The sequence below is a fragment of the Lissotriton helveticus genome, chromosome 6 (genome assembly GCF_964261635.1).
Source record: "Lissotriton helveticus chromosome 6, aLisHel1.1, whole genome shotgun sequence".
Classification (NCBI taxonomy): Eukaryota; Metazoa; Chordata; class Amphibia; order Caudata; family Salamandridae; genus Lissotriton; species Lissotriton helveticus.
This window is the reverse complement of record NC_136067.1, coordinates 1,737,246,607-1,737,263,577: the sequence shown is the minus strand read 5'-3', so window position 1 is coordinate 1,737,263,577 and position 16,971 is coordinate 1,737,246,607.

Sequence of the window (16,971 nt, the reverse complement as noted above, 5' to 3'; positions counted from 1 at the left end):
GCACTCCATACCTGCCTACGCCCTACCATCCCATGTAAATAGGATGTGGCGTATATCCAGTCTGAGAGCAAATCTGACCAACCTGGCCACTGTCCCTTAATGTGCTGAGTATGATGAAGTAGTCAAACAGAGGTGTACACGGAAACTGCTAAGCCATCGTGGTTCTCAAGTATCTCAATACTACCTCCCAGCATAGGTGACCATGAATACAGACCCAGGACAAATTAATAAACACTGGCCCGGATTGTTCACAGCACTTGCAATGATCATTTCCCCTGAGAACCAATCTATGGAGCCCCACGGGTGGGTGGCATGTTTGGTGCCCAGTTTGTAAAGTAATGATCAGAAAGTTGACATTGGGGGTGAGGCAGCTTGTCCGATGGCACACTTTGGCGGTGCAAGCGCCTCCGGGGTTGTCAATCCCCATGCTGCCACCCGTGCCACACAGCACCCTGGATGCCATTGGCTGACCTTGGCTCACGACTCACGCCTCCCAGCTGACCCCTCCTCCCTTCATCCCCTTATTTCGCAGCTGCAGCGCAGTGGTGACAGCGACCCTTGACCCTTGGATAGGTCGGTTACCCACTGCTGCAGCTCTGTCTGCCCTGTCCGCTCTTCCAGCTTTGACCCTTCCTCAGATCGACGCTGATTCGCCTGTGTCATTGCTGCATGGCCCCCCTTGAGTGCCTGTGCCCCTTGCCTTCTGGGTCCCTGTGTGCCTGCTCTCATCCCTTCTAATTTTGTACCTCGTGTGAGTGTTGAGTGGTATTATTCATCATACACTATTGCTCCATTGCTGTTGTGCAGCGGACGCACTGCTGTTGTGCCGAAGGGGCAACAAAGGTAGCCTGTCTGTGCCCGTCTGCGCATGGATGGTGCCCAGCGCCAGGACCCCTTGCCCTCAACAACACCAGGCCACCGGTCTGAACAACGATGCCACCACCCTCCACACACTCAACGCCAACTTGAACAACACCTGCCACCAAGCCAGCACAAAATGCACACACGGACCCTTCACCTGGCAACCCAGCAAGTTCACCTGCCTCTGGACCAGCACCGCACCCGCCTGGCCAGGCCACAGAAACAACCACCTCAAGTGCATCCTGCTCAACACCCGCTCTGTCCACAGGCACACTGTTGAACTCTGGAACCTCCTGGACACAACATCACCAGATGTTGCCATGCTCACATTAAAATGGATGAATGCCTCCTCTGCCCCCCACATCGCCATACACATTCTGGATGGCCCCAACACCACCCTAAGAGGCACTCTCATCTACAGACCCCTGTGACCACGCACACAATTCTGCAAACCCATCGCAGACTTTGTCAGCTCGCTGGGCCAAACACCCTCAGAGTACAACCTCCTTGGGTACATCAACTTCCACCTGGTGAACAACAATGCCAAAAACACCACCACCACCCTGCTGGCCAACCTCGCCAACCCCAGACTCAAGCAACTGGTGAACACCCCCAACCACTATGCGGGCCACACGATTGACCCCTTCTTCTCCTCCAGCAAGCACATCCCCTTCAACCACTCCACCGTACTACATTGGACAGATCACAGATGCTTCCACTCTACTTCAGGAGAACCACGACTCACCACCACCTGCAACAGGTACCCCATAGAAGCCGGAGCAAGATCACTTCTGACCAGCTCACCACCTCCCTTAGCTAGAACCCTCCCACCAACACGACGGACACCAAATAATCTGACCCAAACCTCACACAGTGGATCAACAACTTAGCAAATGAGCTTGCACAGATGAAGTATCCTCCCAGCAGACCTGGCAGTAACAAATCCTCATTGTACTACTAAATCTGATTCCAAAGATAACCTGCAGCCCCCTCAAGAAAGCCTTGCGCCATGACCAGTCAACAGGAAACATGAGTCAATGACAGCCCTCAAGAACGCCGCCCGCAAACAACACCAGCTTATCACAAACACCAAAAGGACAAGAGTCAGAGAACTACTAGACAACAACAACCACACCAGCAGGGAACTCTTCAGCATCGTCAAAGAGGTCTCATACCATTACGCCTGCAACAATGACATCACACACTCGCAAGACCTCAGCGCCTCACTTGCCTCGTTCTTCCACCACAAGATTGCCGACATACACAACAGCATCAGCACACAGACAACACAGCAAACCACAAAACCTGCCCCACCCCCACCACCCTCTGCACCTAGACCTCGGTCAGCTCAGAAGACACCACCCGCATGATTAACACCATCCACTCCGGCTCGGCAACGGACCCCTGTCCACAACACATCTTCAACAAAGCCTACTCCATCATGGCACCCCAACTCCGGGACATCATTAACAGCTCCCTCGCATCCGCCACCTTCCCGGAGACTGAGGGTGATTAATAAGCTTTATCACTTATAGCATACTTGTCCAGTCTTAACTTGGAAAGCGTATGGCCTTAATTCATAAAGGCCCTTAGTTTTGTTTAGTATGGTGTTAAGATTAACTAAAAGTCTTATTAGTAAAAGATCAGAAACATAAGAGATGTGACATAGCAACATTGATAATGTCTGTTGAGCACTCATGTCATTTGGTTTTGAGTCCAGGACAGGAAGGAGCACACAGTACAGGTAGTGGATGGTGTAGCACATGCTGGAGTTGATGTTGTTGTTGAACCTAACAAGGGCCCAATGGTCCATGCATGTAACGGGTAGCTGCCTGGTGATTTGTTTCAGACCATGACGGTTCAGACCATGACGTTCTACAGCACGATTGCTGTATGCTGCCGCACAGTAGGTCAAGTGTGTGTTGTGTGTAATCTTGCCACCTATACAGCTAAGGTAAATTACAGTGCAGTAGGTGGATCACTGTCTGTTGCAGATGGGAAAAGAGCCACACATGCAACTCATCTGCACACTAAAATGATGTTGGATGGAGTCACAGCAGTGAGCCTTGATCACATGCTAACATGCACTACAGAATCCAGCTTAAACAGATGGGCAACTTGATATACAACTTGACATCCATCCCAACACACAAATCCATGCTCATCAACAACACATCCAGCACAACCAAATACTAATTCCGCTTTCCCTTGTATGTCACAGGGGACCAAGGATATGCACTGGGAGCATGGATGATGACACCAGTACGAAACCCCACCACCCCTGGCCAGAGGCAGTACAATGCGGCACAGATACGCACACGGTCCATTGTAGAGCGGACATTTGGTGTCTTGAAGTCCAGGTTCCGGTGCTTGGATATCACAGGTGGCAGCCTGCGGTACAGTCCCGAAATGGTGAACAAAATTATCATGGCATGTTGTGTGTTGCACAACATATGTGTCCGTACCAAAGCACCATGGATCCAAGTGCCAGACCCACCTGATGAGGATGAGGAAGAAGAAGAGGCTGGTGCTGTACACCCCACACCAAATGCTGCAGGACTTGCACGGAGGAACCGCATCATCAACAATTATTTTGTCTGAGTCTGTCACGTGGTGTCTGTTAAATAAAATAGTCACATAAATAACATGTTCATGTGTTAGTGTCTGGCATGGGCACTGTACCCATTAAACAGTTACGTGTCCCAATGAGTGGTCAGAAGAGACAAATTTCAATAGAGTTTGGGAATGTGTACGCAGTACAGTTATGCCCTGCACTGTGTCTAATGTATCACACTCTACTTGTCAAGGTACTACGTAGGCTACACTATGTCATATGGTTGTGTCACATGCTTCAAATACTAGCAAACCAGGGTGCTGTGTGTGATGAGGATTTCATTCCTATTCTGAGTCCATTTCCCCAATCCATGTATGATGGATTGGGCATGTTGTGTCAATCACACAAATTTGGAGTGTGTGAAATGGTGTACAGGATGCCAATAGTCATAGCAACATCCCAATACACAATGGTGCCAATCATCAAGACACATGTCCAAACCATGTCCGTCGTAGCAGCCGTAAATTGACCCTTAAGATGTGAACTATATTCCGGATTACCAGCATATTTCTTTTCCCATTGTAGCAGCCACAAGAAGTGCCGTATAAATAACCAGGGCCGGTAGAACTTACATATCCAGAATATTACCAAGCTCATTGTTGATGTATAATGTCAAGTACATATCTGCACAGATGGCCATACTGTCAATGAGGTTCATGAACATATGCCTCAAAGATCCATGTGTGGAATGTGATAAGAGCTGCTATAAGGTCATGTAATGGCCAGAAATGTAGCTATGGCCGGTGTAAAGTGGCGCCATATGAACAGGGGAAAGGGACTATGAATTAGACCACTTTAAAAGTAATGGGACAAATTAGAGTAACAAGTTGATTTTGCGTCTCATGTGGGTACAACATTAGGTTGTCTGTCACAAGACCTCAGCCTGGAAACAACTACCAGCTACAGATCCACAAGGCCATACATCACTATGCTGACCAGATACTTTGCTGAATCGATGGACCATTACCATCACCATGACATGCATAACTGCAACATCCAAAATATTTTACATGGCTTGGTGAAGACACCTCCTACAGCTGGACAGACTAGTATATGTGTATACACACCGGGGCATATAATCAACACAGGCGATAAAATTATCGCTGCTTTTATCGGCAGAAAACTGCAGCTAAAGCGGCTTTAGCGGCAGTTTTCTGCCGCTAAAGCGGCTTTAGCGGCAGTTTTCTGCCGATAAAAGCAGCGATAATTTTATCGCCTGTGTTGATTATATGCCCCACAGACCCCTGGGTCATTCATAGATACCAGTTCGACACTTCTGTAATTGCATTTCAACCACTACGTGACATCGTAACATCAACATCTGACATTACACATGCAGGTGCACACACCACAATGTTTCATGGAAGTGATGATCCTATGTCACGTGTCCACCATGGGGGAGTAGCACATGTTAGACGAGGCTATCATCACTCATGGAGCACTTGTGACCAATGGCAACATGACGTGGCATGTGTGGTGGCTAAGTGTACAAATAGTACTGACGTGCTTGGGGCTGCCTGGAGCTACCTTCCTAATTGTACCTACACCTGTAGGATGCAGAGCTGCTGCCCATGTTGGTAAGTTGTGGCCCAACTACACGCCTGCTGCAACCCTTCCACAAATGTGATGTTGATGAAAGGCATGCTCATTGCACCTAAGGGCCACAGACTCATGATTCACAGACTACACACATAACAGTGTGACGGCAGGGAATACTCTGTGTATGCAGGAGAGGAACTAATATTCTTTCAGACAGTGTGTATCCTTTCTAATGTATGATGCCAATATGGAGGTCAACCAGTGGTATGTAGCAGTGCATGGCAAACAAGACATGAGGACAGTAGTACTTGCCTTGCTGCATCCAAACATGGGCCAGGGGGCGTTCTCCTATCACAATTATCAAATGTATGTTCACTGGCATGTCCCAATAGATGACCTTACCTGATGGCCCATTTACATTGTGACAATGTCATAGCATAGCATTGGTGCAATGTTGGCTCCACATGTTTACACATCTCAACATTAGTTTCCACCCTCTCAGGATATGTATCAACATGTACACAGCTCGTATTGACATTGTTGTACATTCCTAAGGTATCAGTCTCTTGACCCTAAAAAGCTAGTTAAATCCTTAGCAACATATGACCAACACACGTATTAAACTGAAAATATATATTTATTTACAGTATTTACACATGGTGAGCATATAGGGCTAGTGCAGAGGGTGCCCGTTGGATGGCCAGACAGAGACAATTGATGTTATCAGGTCCAAGGGAAGAGGCATAGTTCACTCCACAGGCTGGTTGAAGTGGCAAGGAATGGGTTCATATGGCAGTCCATGGTGGGGGTCCAAGGATATTCCGGGGGACAGTGAAAGTGAGTGAAAGAAGTTCATGGGTGGCACGAATCCGAGTGCAGCAAAACATAAGAAACTGGGGCTTTGGCACAGAGGGATACTACCGCTTTCTCCTCAGCAGAAATCCGCTGTCATCCTCATCTCCATCATCATCGGTGTCATGTGCCTCACAGGTGTCAGTGGGTGTTATGGCAGCAGCCATGTGAGGCACTGACACACCTGGTGTTGGAGCTGAGGATGTGGAGGCTGCAGCAGCATCCATCTGCGCCAAACCCTGTGGCAGTAAGGAGGCAACAAGAAGGTGCAGGGCAGTGTAGATCCCAGTAACCTGGCGCATGTGTTCAGCCCTGGCAGCCAGATGTTGGGCCTGCATCTGCCCCATGGTCTCCAGGGTCTTCTTGATGTCGTGAATATCCTTGCTGACACTGCTGGTATCACCCTGAGCAGACAAAGCCTGCTGCCTCTGGACCATGACTCCAGCAATGTCAGCCATGGACTGGTGGAGACCATGGAGGGGGCCGTGGGTGTCAGTAAGCCACCCACGTAGGCCTGCAACTTCAGCTACCAATTGCTCCACCCTATCCCCCAACCGTTCCTGGAGCTCTATGATCCGCAGTTGGAATGGATCTGGCCCCAGGGTGGTGGGTGGGGTGGTGGATGCCTGCTGCTCGTTGGTGTGAGCAGGGTGTGGGCTCTGCGGAGGGCTACTGGGTTGCCCTGCACCGGAGTCTGGGGAGGCAATTACATTGAACAGGAGTTGCAGGTCGTCAATGTTGATGGTAGGATAGGCGTCTGTGTCATCAGTGGGTGCCAAGCCAGGTTGCTCTTCAGGAGGTGCAGTCTCGACCTCTGCAAAGTGACATGGGAGATGAATTACATCACTGTTTGTCACATACAATCATGCATTTGTTCATTACACCTTGATACAGCATGACATTGTCTGATCATACTTGTCTAGAGGTAAGGACTTGTGTTTGACAAATGGCAAATGATGGGAGAAGATGTCACATGAGAAGTAGTAGTGGTACATGGTGGTCTCACAGTGCCCTATTTTCAATGGGACATACAAAAATGGCTCTGCCTTTGCACTAGGAAATAGACTAATGAGTGTGGAGTGTATGTTAACACAATGCTTGATTATTTGGACTGTGATGCATATATACACTGGCTATCTGGCAGCCCTTGTGGGACTTCATCTCATATGCTCATCATTCCACACAATACTGTCACTGACATCACCTCCCCCTTAGTGGGTGGCTCATCTTAGTTCTGCTTTTATTTCATGCTGTGTGTCATTTGGATAAAAGATACCTATCTCGACGCACCAGACACATCCTTAGTGTGGACAGAGTAATGGAAGGCTGATACATGTCCTGGTGTGATAATGAATTACTGCAAACCTACCACCCATTCTAAAATCAGTATTCCAATAGGGGAGTTGCTATGTGTCCAGCTAGCCACAATGCCCATGCCATGCTTGGCTGCATAACGTTATGGCATACCACATGTCGCCTATGTCCCACAGTGTCCGACAATGAGGCCCAGACTTCCAAAACCTGTTGGCTCCCTGCATGTCTGCAGGGATGCCACAGTAATTGGGCAGAACACAACATCCAGCATGGATGTGATGCGTATTTAATGTTCTGCAGCCTGGTCCGTAAAATAACAGTATGTGTGAGCCATCTATGCCGTAAATGTGTGGCATTGCTGGAGTGTGTTTGCAAGTGCAAGTCAGCCAGGTACAGATGCAAGTGGTAGTACGTGCAGGGTGTTGACATATGCAGGTTGGGGAGTAGTATTGTCGGTGACTCTATGCAAATGAACATTACTCGGAGTCATAGCCCTCCACGTACCAGTCCTTACAATTGTGCAGATAGCTAAACAAGATTTTGATTGACACATTAGCAAAACAGACAGAAGCAGTACAAGCAGCAAGTTACGCAAGCATTAAACAACACAGCGTTCCCAAAGCCAGGAAACACAGTCCCACACATCACCCTATGTCCACATGACATTAGAGTGTGCTGAGAACACCCAACGGCATCCATGCACAACCTGCCCAGGGAATCCATCCAGAAGCAAGCACAATGATCTGCCACACCCAACGCAAGCAACCTCCAAATGGCCCATGTGCCAACACACCACAAGGCCAAACACAGGCGCCACAGCCAACACAGCCACTGATGGAGAGTAGGCACAGAATACCAGAGTTAATGACCAGCCAGGCCAAAGGGAACCAAAAGGGATAACCACCCTACAACAAAGGCACAGCATGAATGAGGCACACCTCCAGAGGGTGCACAAACGCCAAACTGAGCACCTGCACTTACACATCAGTAAGCAGTACACGACAGACCAACATTACAACCATATACTCTGACAATGTGCATAGGAAGTAAAATCCTGCCCCAGGAGGAATTTACTCAAGGTCCATCGGGACAACAAGGGGCTCACATACTCAACCCACAAACCGGCAAAGGGCCATCCGGCCACACACAGAGCTTGCAGGGAGGACAGAGCCCAACCCTAGTTGAAGCCAAACACCACGTAATCCTACAGACATCCCGGATTCTAATGCGGGCACACCCTGTGTCGGACAGCACTCCAGGTAAAATGACCACACGACTGGCATGGGACCCGAGGGGCCAAGGGCTACCAAACCCAGGTCCTAACTCACCCATAGTAGGAGGACAGGCTAATGCAAGGAGGTCCAGACACACCACAGCCACCCCACAAGCAGAGCAGACACCCCGAGATGTGAAAAAACAAGGGACCTCCGGCAAGCCGCTGCAAGCAGGGCCAGACTGGGAACCAAAACTGGGCCAGGCAAAGTGCTTGGCTGCCCCACTTGGGGAGGTTGGGGGTGCAACAGAGCTCCTTTCCAGGGCCGGTATTCGGCCAAAATCCTTACAGGGAGGAGTGTGCAGCTATGCTGCATCAACAGCCCTGTAGCTAAAACGGACCCCAGGGGCCCTAAACCGGCCACTACCCTAGTGGCGCACTGGGGGATTGGCCGGTGCCCACAACGGTCAGTCCGGGCCTGGCAGCAAGGCCCCACTGCCAAACACAATGTAGGGAGTCAGACCCGCCCCAAACAAACTCGATGCCTCCCCACGTAGCAGGCTCGAGCCAGTCCAACCTGCAGCAAGATCCACAAAACATGTGCAATTTGTGGGAACGCACACATATGGCATTTCACACCACCATCACACAGTGTGACCGGAACATCAACATCCTCAGGAGGTACAAAGGCAGTAAGAGCCCAGAGCAAACTAAGCAACCATGGGATATACATGAGGCCTCGGCTACAATCACACACTAGACCAGTGCGAGCCTGCGCCACCAGAGGCCCAAGACATGTACATTACCACACGGATATCAATGACTGCACCATGTGACCCCACAACCGCCCTGCATGAAGCATCACGCATGCTGAAAGAAAGTGCAGGGATAGGACGCAGCATTGGTCCAAGAGTGAGTGGCTGGTATCATTCTATATTACATTAGCCAATGGAATGACGCATAGCAACGCCAGTACACTACCTCCTGTGCATTTGTGCCACCCCCGGTGGTATCCATTAGTGATGTCACATCTCTTTATGAGGCAAGACCTTGAGGATTTGCCGCAGCATTGGGTATCATTTGCACCACATATGCCGCACATGTATTGCGCCACAGCAGCTGCACTAAAAGTTACTCTGATGCTAACTTTCAGGGGTGCAAGGAACTAGTAACTCTGCACCATGATGTATGGTTTGTGGTGTGCTGATCTCCCCTATTGTGTGTTGCCTTTCTACGTCTGCATGATGGCATTTCACTTATCACGCAATGCATGACATGTAGAGGCAAAACAAAGATTTGGACCATTCCCGTCTATTTAAATGCATTTTGACGTGAATCATTGAACGTCCTGCCATAGTTTTCCACAGAACCATGATGAAACAGTATTGTAGCATTATTTGTAAATATTTTGCCTGTAGGAAATCTGTGCATGATCACGTTCCCTGACCCCTATATCTTGTGTATATTTATTTTTCTAATTTATTAAATATTCTCATTTGTGGTTACACCTATTAATCATCCAAAAATTTTTGGTTGTGTTAAAAATAATGTCAATTTTTTCCTATGTTTTCTGCTATTTATTTATATATTTTGCATGAAATCCATGACTTTTATAATTGCAGATTTCCAATATTAATATTTTGATGCTTAGCGACAGTTAGCGAGTATATTTTCGTCGCAATTCAAAAAAACGACTCGCATTTCGATGGATTTTGTATATAAATACCATAGCGATGTTTAATGTCACGCTATTCGTCGCTAACGCGATTAATTCTGTCGCTAAGGCGGGATTTTTTGCAGCAAACACAGGAAGTGGTGTATTACTGCTTCCTGTCACATGGGTGTGGTTTTTGCTTTCACTTTCTCTTTTCAGCACATTGCTGGTGCATGGGCTGAGTGAAGGAGGTGTATGGTAGTTGGTGTGTTGAAAGTTGGTTTTAGAGAGTGGTGCTGTGTGCTGTGTCCTGTCTGAAGTGTCTTTTAATAGTTGTTGTTGTATTTTATACTGTTTGTGTGTCTACTGTCCTCTGGTTTGTCTGCAGTGTCTGTTTGTTGTATTTGTAGTATTTTACACAGTTTGAGTGTCTAGTGTCCTGTGTTTTGTAGAGTTTATTTAGGGGTTAGTTTGTAATTTTCTATAGTTAGTTAGTTAATTGGGGTTTTATTTTTTACTTTTAAGTGGGTTAAGGGGCTCAGGGAGATGCCTGCTGTTGGGAGGTCAGGGAGGATGAGTGAGGAGGCATTGGGGGGGTTTTTATGGCTGATAAAATTTTATCTGCCAAATATGTTGGAGGCGGGGGGCCGGATCCTGCAGGGGTATGCTGTGGGGGCACGGAATGTGCGCTGGGAGCGTGTGAGGCTCCAAATGGAGCACTACTTTGAAATTGTACGCTCCGTGCACCAGTGGAAGCACCGCTGGCAGGACATGACTGCGCGGGAGGCCAACCTCCTGGATTACACCGGAGTGATGGCAGGCATCCAGGGTGGTAAGTTTCAAAGCCATTATTTCACTTTAATATTCAAATGTAATGTAAGTTACGTGTTTGACATGTGAGTATGGCATGTACATGCTGACTCTTTACTGTGATACTGTAACTAAGTGTTGATGACAATGTCATTTCCCTATGGGCCATGTGATTGAAGCCAAAATGTGTTCGGTAACGCAGACATTCGCTGATTTCCGGCGTCAGCGAACACTTTTTCGCTAAATGGTATTTATGAGACATTTTTGGTGCAAAGTAAGGCTTCACTACTTTTTACTTTCCTTATTTAGCAATAGCATTTGAGGAATAGCTACTTTAGCAATTCCTTACATGCAATGTATCAAGGCTAATAACATTCCTAATAGCCATTAAGGTTTCACAAATTTCCACCTACTTCTAGTTGGTGGTAATTAGCAAAATATTAGAATGTAGGTTTTTTGTAATCATCAAAAGGTGCCATGTGACGCTCATACATGCCCTTAGGGCATGTATGTGCGCCATACACGCACACATGTAATTTTCACTGGTGCAGCAGGGTGTTCTTATGACACACCTGCACCCTAGAAAATATTCACAAATAGCAAATAGCAATTTGCTATTCGCTAATTTTCCATTAATTCCTATGGGCCTCCTGCCACATAGAAATGATTGTGAAGTTTGAGATTAGCAATTTGCTAATCGCAATTATGGAATATTAATGGATCCCTAACAAAAAGCTTTTTCCTACATACTTTGCATTTAGCTTTTGCAAATTTGCAAATCCTTCTAAATCGCTATTTAGTAATCGCTAAACGGAATGTTGATACATTGGTCCCAATGTGATTTGCACATGATTCGCTTCAGTTAAGATTAATTTGGGCTCCCACTTCCAGGCACATTTTAGCAGATTTACAAGCCACTTGGGGTTATGTTGCGGCGCAGTTGCATTACTTATGTGTCAAAGCGTCAGTGCAGGTTTTGCGCCATGGTGCAGGGTATGTACAATATCACTATTCTGGGAGAATCCTCACATTGTAAAGCTCTGCACCTTTAGGGTGCGTTCTGGCGCAGGGGAGGGCATTCATGCACAGGAACACCTCTGTAATGTGACAGAGTGAAATATATCAAGTTTGTGTCATTCACTGTCATGGCAATGCTGCGTCTTCACTCTTGCCCTGCCTGAAGCAGGCATGAGGATTGACGCAACATTGCCAAGATAGGGCCAACAGGAGCATTGCTGGAGCTGCGCCACACATGCGTCGCAACTCCTGCATTGCATTGCATTTACAGCACAGATGCCTGAAGCATAAGTGCCATTTTTGCCGCATGGTGCACAGCATGGGAAATGCAGCTCATCATGTGAGTTGGCCCATGGTGCAGTTTTACTCTTGCTAAACAAGGGACCACTGTAACTTAATCCAGAGGTCCTGGGGGATATGAGAGGGTATATGGAGTACGTCCTCCCAGCGAATATGTTACTACTAAAAATACTCCAAAGGAAACCTACAGAGAGAACTGATAGTTCAGTGTAGGTAGCGCACATAGATAAATGACCTATGTGTAGTGTGGTTTTAAACACTAAGGGCCAGATGTAGATAAAATTTATGTTACCACCTCTTAAATACCGCATCATACCGACTCGGTATTTCAGAAGTGGTAAAATAAAAGTACCGAGATGTAGGTAAATACAGATGTGCATTTACCGAATCGGAAACAGTCGGTATTTACCGATGCGGTAAATACCGAGCCGGTAAATGCTAATTCATTCCTATGGGCTTTGAAGCCCATAGGATTGATTGGGCATTTACCGGTCGGTATTTACCGCATCGGAAAATACCGACTGTCACAAGGGTGCAGGGGGTGTCACTTTGACACCCTCTGGCACCCCCAAAAGAGGCTCGTGTGCCATGTGGCAGGCATACCTACCCTAAGGGCAGGTCTGCCTGTCATATGGCATAGGTGTGCATGCACACATGTGCATGCACACCAGAATCGGTATTTTACCATCAAATAGTATTTGATGGTAAAATACCGATTTTGTCCTGCTTGTGGGACTCAGAAGAGTCCCACCTACATACCAATTTTCAGGAATCCGTAATAATACCGACTCGGTATTTAACATAATCGGTAAATTTACCTATCGGTAAATTTACCGAGTCTGTAAAATACAGGGTCCTACATATCAAATTGCTTTTACCGGTCGGTAACGGCCGATTTCGGCCGTTACCACCCGGTAAACGCCTACCTACATCTGGCCCTAACACACTGGGGATGTGTTTGAGATGCTTACCATATCTATGTGTATGGGGGGGGCAAGACTAGTTGTTTTTAGTTACCCTCACACACCCTAGTGGTGTAATGCTTCATCATTGGTTCCCCCCAACTCATATAGGTCGGGGTGGGCTCAACCACAGTGTTGGGAAGCTCTTATGATAGTGAAGGCAAAGGGGTATATATGAGAAACCTCAATCGGACCCCTGGTATTCCTTTATTCATGGGTGTGGTTGGGTTGTAAATGAAGGAGTGAAAAAAGTGGTCAAGTAGGATTTTTATGGTCCTATTACCCTAGTGAAGTGCCAACATGTTTCAGTCCTTGTATGGCCATGAAGCTCCCAGACTTTCTTCATGGCAAGATTCAGTGACCCCCTTATGTGTGGGGATGCTAAAGAGGGGGAGTTCCCTACTCTATCAATGTGTCGAGGGAAGAGTAGCTTCTCCTCGTGTATGTGTGGTAATATTGGTGAGAAATGCAAGGCTCCATAAAAATTATGTTGGGCGCAGACACCTCAGTAAGCGGGACGCTGGGCATACTCTGTTATTTGGAGGACGCTCACTACCGGAATTAACAGTCTCGCTTCCCGGATTGTGGCTGCTTTGCCTTCACTATCATGAGAGCTTCCCAACACTGTGGTTGAGCCCACCCCGACCTGTAGGAGTCGGGGGTGACCCAATGATGAAGCATGACACCACTAGGGTGTGTGAGGTTAACTAAAAACAAATAGTGTTGCCCCCCCCCCCATACACATAGATATGGTTAGCATGTCAAACGCATCCCTAGTGTGTTAGTGTTTAATCCCACCCTACGCATAGGTATTTTTTCCAATGTGCACATTTACTCTTGCCTCCATGCTTTTATTGTGGGATGCACCATTACCTGTAATACTGTCCCTTGGTGTGCTACAGTACAGTAGGTGTGTGAGTAGTCAATGCAAATGCGCCGGTTTGTATAGCTCCATGATTTGACAGTTGGAGTGAGTAGTCACATTATCATTGAGGTGTGAATACATATTAGCTGTATGCAGACCAGATGTGGGAAAGAGGTTTTCTGTGTGTCACTTTCATTCACATTACTATGTGATGGTGAATGACCACATGGCAGTAAGGGTGGCAAGGCACAGAGGATGTTTGCACTTAGGAGACCATCACGGCTGTAGTCAGTCAGAGATGTGAGCAGTGACTGTGTGCAGGATGATGTGTGTGTGGCCAGTATGTGTAACTGTACATATCTGAGCAGCGCCTGTGTGTGTGTGACCTATGTGCAGGACAGTACACAGTATGACAGATGCTCAAATCCATGAGCAGCAGGACTGTATCTACACGGTCCTTGTACATGGGTCATGTGTAGATATATCCTTGCCAGGTGATTATGCAATGTGTGAGTTTGCCAGCTGCACAGTGTTTTACATCGCAATGGACTGTGTATCTGCCTCTTACTAAATGCATAGTTACCATCATACGCAGGACTACTTCTACATGATGCCTGTGTGGACATGGGTCTTAGAAATGGCATAATCCAAATGTTATGTGCATGTATGTCCGCGGGAATGTTATGTTTGCCCACCACTGCATTAGCTAGCCCATGTGTGCATGCCAATCAAAGTGCACAGAGTCATTAGTTCAATGTGTGAATCCCCTACAAAGTGATGTAGCTTTTCCTGTGACAGAAAAGTTGTTCATCATGTGTATGTAACGTTTCTGGATGCCATGCAATGACACATATTTTATTTGCCTTCAGCTGCAGATGGTCGGCGACCCCTCACACAGGGTGACGTGGATCGATTCAGGGACCCAAATGCCACTGGTGAGTAATTGTTATGTAAATTGCCATGTGTGATGTAAAGGATGTCATTAACTAATGCAACACACGCTCGTTTTGCAATGCTGGTGTGTTTGGCCTGGCACGAGGCCACAAGGTGCAGAGTATTGTTCGGTTATCATTCAGAAAATATGTATAAGAGTGTGGTTAGACACTTATCTATCTAAGTAGTGACTTTGTCCATGAAGGGACAATGCAACAGCTCTGATTTCCTGTGCATGACATCCAGCACTGATTATAGCTAAATAGTCAATGAGCCAGGGATCATTACAGGATTCTCACACATGGCTACATATTATCAATACCAGCCAGAAGAGGTATCCACGCTTCATCTGCAGAACACTGGCAGTGAAGCAGACATAGAGGTTTACTAATATGCCCTGGACATTCCCATATCATGCCAGGTTAAGGTCATGTCATGTGTAAGGTATAAATCTATCACTTTTCATCCACACAAGGTTTGAAGGTCCTTTAGCAGTGTAAATCAAATGAAACTGTGCCATAGAGGTTCCAGGCAATGTTGCACCACATATTGGGAACAGTCAAGTTTACCAACTTTCACAGGAGAGTTTGTGTTGATAGATGGATAATGGTTGAGGGGGAAGTTCATTACACCGCCAAGGGGCTGGAGCAGTTAACTAGCGTAGCCATGTTGAGAGGGTCTAACAAAAGACTGGGTCATGAATGTTTTATACCAGGATCTAAGGGGTCTATTTGGCCCATCCCAGTTCTTCTCTTTTAGGAGGTCTTTAGGTCCAGGGTTAGACAGGATGTCATGAATGCAACTCTGATTGTTACACTGCCTTTTCTGCCGCATGATGAGCATGTGGTGTATTTTCTATGTAGGTGTGGAAGGGGTTATAGGCGAGAGGTTGTGAGTCAGTGTGTCTGCCAAATTCAGCAGGGTCTGCTGTTTAACACACATTTTAGTTTTTACTAATGAAATCTGAGGATTGCTGTCATCGGTGTGGCTGATGGGCACGCCCTGCAGCAAAGGGTTCCTTGCTTCAATAGGATGGCATTTGAAGACATTCCATATTTTACACATGAACCCGTAGCAGGTGGCAATTACCTGGCAGACGACCTCTGTCCAGGACAGGGAATGTAGGGGCATATTACCAAGCAATTGCGATAATTATCGCTATAGCTTGGTTAGCGGGAAAATATTTTCGCAGAGCACCGAGGTTTTTTACAGCTGAGATACCTTCATATTATCAAGCTTTATCTCTGAAGCTGTAAAAAGCCAGCAAAAAGCATGATTTTCGCAGCAAAATCAGCAATATTCATGCTTTATCGTGACAATGCTCTTAGCCATGTTATCCACCTTCCATTGGATAACATGGCTAAGAACAGCTTTTAGCAGGCGTTAGCTTTTGGAGATATTCGCGCTTAGCGCGAATATTTCCAAATGTTGTTAATAGGAGTTAGAGATGTTAGCGACTGTTTTCAGTCGCTAACATCTTGGCACGCCCACTTAGCATGCCATTAGCGATATTTATCGCTGACATGCAAAGTGGACCCCTAAATGCCCGCTATCGCCTACAAGCTGTCGCTAACTGGTGATAGGGGCTGCTTGGTGATAGGGCGAGATAATTATCGCCGCATTAGCGGGGAAAAATCACGCTAATGCCGCGATAATGCCCTTGGTAATATGCCCCGTAGTTTTGTTATTCGTATGTCTAAGATCACATGTTTGCAAGGGGGACTGGAGCACAGTTCCAGCTGCCACCTTTCAGGTGACCAAGATACCTCTGGGCTGCCAAACTGAATGATGTCTGTTTCACAACTGTTTAGTTAGAGTTTGTTGATGCCCTTCTAGTTGCTAATGTAAAACATGCTGTTTGTACAACAGAGACATGTGTCAGTGTTGTTTGTCCCACACGTACTCAGTTACTGGTTATTGCCAGCATACAATACGCTTAGATGAGCCGTACTATTTCCCAACTTTGCCCAACAGGCTCAAGTATACATTGAACAGCATTGGACTTAGGACAGATCCTTAACCCCATGACCAGGACAG